The following is a 5,000-nucleotide window of genomic DNA, read 5'->3' on the forward strand; positions in this document are numbered from 1 at the left end:
GCGCCCGACCGCAGGGAATTAATCACCGTAGAAGTGGACAACCACCTCCTCGCTGTCCCATCATGGAGGGGACAGCGCATTGCCATCTACCACCCCCTCATGCCTCCACCCTATGGGAGTCATTGATTTTACTGAACATAGGGAAATGAACGGAGTGGATTCGCCTGTCGACCCCGATGTGGATGACGAGGGATTCCAACTCGTTTAGAAGAGAAGGAAGACAGTGAAGACCACGTCGCAACACCACACCAGCAACATGACCAATAATGCAACCGGAGTAACGGCCAAACAACGTGAACCCATCGCCCCAAAGGAAAAGTACATTAGACTGGCCTTTCCGGAGGACACGTCTACAGTCGATAAAATCAAGTGGATGAGGGAGGTCAGCCAGCTGCCGCCCTTCCAAGAGGAAGGTCCGCTAGACATGGTGCAGGGGAAATGGACATCCTCTCGCTATGTCTATGTACGGAGGGAACAACAAAAATACGTGGCCCTCATGGTTAATGGCACTTTCGCAGGAATTTCTCTCCAAAATAATGACGACTATGGCCCAAAAGCAACAGATACGGGGAATACCTGGTTACCAGGTTTCCGAGGGAGGCCGCCGCATCTTCCGGGTATTTTAAAAGCTCGGAGGATCTACAAGGACGGACAACCCCGAAATAGGATCGTCATTGTATGGAGCGGAGAACATCCGCCACCCAAAGAGTACCAATTCTTTGGACGATACATAAAGTCGAGCTCCATTCGACCTTGGAGCTCAGATGTTGTGGTTTGCTACAAGTGCCAGGGTTACGGCCACGTAGCAAAATACTGCAGGAAAGAAACAGCCTGTGCTGTTTGCGCAGAAGCTCACCGGACGAAGGACTGTCCTGCAAGTAAAAATTAAAAAGACAACGACAACGAAGACACCGTCAGCATCGTGAATAGGTGCGTCAGGTGCGGAGAGCAAGGCGTGGCGGCCTGGCACCGCAAATGCCCCCACAAACCGCCGCGCGCACCCCCCCCCCCCCTGCTGCCCCGACCGTACCCATCGACCGCGGAGTGGCGATGCCCAGCCCAGCCACACCCCACCCAGTGCCGTGTGACGTCACCAACCCACAGGAATTCCCGCAATTGCCAGGGGAATTCCCCCTCCCAGGAAACAGTGCCACAGGAGTGACCAGTGATGAACAAAACAAGGAAGTGATTGAGGAAATAAGAAGCTTCAGGCAAGAGCTCGCTGAAATGAGAAAAATGATTATGGAAATAAAAAGTGATCGGGGAGTAGACAGGGAAAATATGCTTTCTAATGATGTTAGTGATGTTGAAAATAGGAATGAAAGCATCAGGCAAGAGCTTGTTGAAATGAGAAAAATGATTATGGAAATAAAAAGTGATCGGGGAGTAGACAGGGAAAATATGATTTCTAATGATGTTAGTGATGTCGAAAATACGAATGAGGTCTCTGATAATGTTATTACTCAAGATACCATCGACGAATCATCTAAAAACGGTGACGACAGTTACAGTGAAAACAACGCTGACGGATATATGCAGGAAACGGACGAACTATGGGACATCACTCAGAAAATGATATCAGGTACGGATTATTCGTATAATATCAATATGAGGAAAGTGCGCAGAATCGGTGTAAATAAACAAGATGCAGCACAGATATGTAATGCTGTACAAAAAATATGCAAACTAAAGGGCTTCATCAAACACAAATTTGACCAATCAGCTAATCATAGGGTGTGATGGGGACAAGAAAATAATTACGTTTCTCTCAAGAGCCCTTCACATCAGCCACTAAAATGAAAACCGCCCCTAGAATTAGAGGGTACCACTCCTATACGAACACAAGAATGACAGGCCTATTGACTTATGTCAGTGGCACCATACCGCATAAGTTGGTGCAGAAGTCTGATGACAATAATGTGCAATATCAGCATTTACATATTCGAACAGCCTCTGGGTGTTTTTCTCTGTACAATGTATTCAAACTGATTCACTGGCCAACTTTCAGAATCACGGCACAATATGCATGGGGGATTTTCATGCTTGACATTATACATTTGGAGACAGTCAATACAATGAAAATGGCGAAGAGTTCCGAAATTTTGTGAACAATAGGTCTCTGACCATATATGATACAGACAGGGAAACTCACGTGGCGGGGGGCAGGCTAGATTATGTAATAGGAAGGGATCTTGTGCATGGAAACGTCAGAAGCATGCTTGCAACAGAGCTAATCAGTGACCACTTTGCAATAGTAACGAGAAACGCTGTTTCCTCCTTACCTTGAGCACCACTTAAAATCACGTATTTATGACTGGTATAACGATTACACAGTAATGAGTGTTGATAAATTCCCCATAGACATGATGAAAGTGGTCACTGATTACTACAACACCTGGGTCTGTCCAAAAGAGCAACAATTCACAACGCCTAAAACAACCTAGGTGGGTCAGTGACTCTACACTATTAAGGGAACAAAAGCGAGTTCAGGAGCTTTTTGATATCTACAAGCAGGACAATACCCGTGACAACCTTATTCAGTTTCTTAAGGCTAACCAAATTCTACAGGAATTAAAAACATTTTGAACAGTTCCTACAATGAGGCATTAACAATAACACCTCAATGTTTGAGGTCTGGAAAAAAATTAATCGACTCTCAGGCAAACCAACTAACACCCCGCAGTTCCATAGTCCTCATGCACAAGCAGACATGCTCCTTAGTCAATGGGCTGGAGCGTCCAAATTCAGCTCACTTCCCACAAATATTCAGAACCACCTTAGTCAGTCTAAAATTGCACGTAAATTTGCCATTGAGATTGGATGTTCTGAGACCGACCCTTCAGACATTGCTGAAATTACTGAGTGGGAACTGAACAATGCACTGTTCAAAGGAAAAGCGTCTGTACCAGGTGAAGATGGAAGTACCTATAGTGTCCTCCGCCTTATAGCTCAGGTACCTCGTAATCCCCTTTTGCACCTAACATAAGTTTGTCACAAGGTATTCTGCCTGGCCACTGGACGCGCAGTCTAATCATCCCTATACCGAAACAATAAATACCGCCCAATTTCACTAACCTCATGTGTATGCAGAGTTCTAGAAATGATAATTTTGAACAGACTCAGGTACAGGTTGCAAGGTAAATTATCTCACAGACTGTACGGATTTCTACCAGGACGTAGCACACAACATAGCTTTGCAGAGTACTACTCAAACTCTAATCCAGGGAAGCACACTGTTTTCTTGACCTTAAGTCAGCTTTTGACATTGCAAACAGAGAAATTATCCTAGAACAATTAGTAAGCCTTGGCATCCGGGGTAAATTATTGGGCTGGATTAGAATGTATCTTTCGAACAGATCTGCAAGTGTCTTGTTCAGGGGAGTGAGAAGTTCCACTTCACAATCTTTTGAACTTGGGATGCCACAGGGAGGAGTTCTCAGCCCATGTTGTTCAATGTCCTCATGCACAAGCTGGTGGCAGATATTCCACTTGGGGATGGTGAATCCATTATATGCTATGCTGATGACATATGTGTCAAAGCATCATCACAAGTGAGGATGTAAATAATTCTCGACAAACTCACAACTAGGGCTCATGAGTGTGGATTAGTCATCTCCGCTGAGAAAACAATGGCTCTCAATCCATGTATCATACTCCTACCCACTTTTCGTATAGGTGACCATGCGCTTGACATGTGCCATAAATATAGATATCTCGGGGTGAACATAAATGATGCTGACCTGATCCTTTCCCTGAAAAAGAGACTCTGGGAGAGAATGAAACCATTGAAAGTTCTTGTTGGAAGAGAACGTGACATCAGTGTTAAGCTCGCTAGACTGTTTTACTTGGCTTTTATAAGATCAGTTGTAGACTACCATGCACTGCACTTGTTGAAGTGTAAGGAATCAGAAATAAATAGCTTGGAGGTAGTGCAAAAAGAAGCCATGATGATTATCCTCGGCGCCCCGAGAACAGCAAGGATAATGAACATAAGGTCAGAACTACCATCCATCTCTGATAGAATAATATTTATTTCCACTATATTTGGGGTAAAAGCTCTGAGGGAACCCTTGTATCTTTCAGACTTCCAAATATAAATGCAGCATAAAATCACGCAAGCAGACGTGACTAATCACACACACGCGCGCCCTCTAATACACAAAATATCCATGAAAATTACAAAGCTCAATGTTCCAATTAGTAAAATACCACAGGGTCGATCCATTCCACCATGGAAAAAATCAAAATTGATCGTGCACTTTACATGTCTACCACAAAAAAACAGTGTACATAACTGCATGTTAAAACAAATTGCATTAGCAACGGTAAAGGAACACACAGAGTCTATGGGCGATGATGTATACGAGTGTTACGTTGACGGATCCGTACAGTCTGGATACAAAGCTGGTTGTGCTTGTACCTTATACAAAAATGGCTTACTACAACATCAAGTTAATATGAGAGTACAAAATTGGGCCAGCACTACACAAACAGAGCTGTGACTCTCAGAGTGCTCTTCGGACACTAAATTCTTTCAAAGCAGGTGGCGATGAGGAAATTGTGAGTTGCATTAAGCGTACCGTAACCTGTGCAATAGAGCGCAATTTCAACATTCAATTTGTATGGATACCATCTCATGTTGGCATAAGCAAGCACGACCACGGAGACAAATTGGCGAAGGAAGCCTGCAGCAAAGATACTGTGAACATAGATCTTGGGATGCCTCTTGCTAGGGTTGCACATATATTGAAAAGTTCTCATTAAGAACTAGTAGATCTGACGAACACTCAAAGGCCTGAAAGCTGTACCATAAGGCACTACGATCAGTATAGAGATAGCAAGCCCTTCTATGGGTGGCACCGAAGTCGAACCAGACAATGTGACGTGGTTATTGCCAGAATACGTTTAGGTTACAGAATGTATTGGCAATTGCACGGTGCAAGAAGTGAAGATGAATCTAAATGTAGACTGTGTAACGAAGAAAACAAGCGAACGCTTGA

General features: G+C 44.1%; 1 protein-coding gene across 1 annotated transcript in view; it reads right to left on the bottom strand.

Moving 5' to 3' along the window:
- Positions 1-5,000, bottom strand: part of LOC125045098 — a 16,973-nt gene that overhangs the window by 4,974 nt on the left and 6,999 nt on the right. The window lies entirely within an intron of this gene.

Source organism: Penaeus chinensis, chromosome 36 (assembly GCF_019202785.1).
Source record: "Penaeus chinensis breed Huanghai No. 1 chromosome 36, ASM1920278v2, whole genome shotgun sequence".
NCBI lineage: Eukaryota > Metazoa > Arthropoda > Malacostraca > Decapoda > Penaeidae > Penaeus > Penaeus chinensis.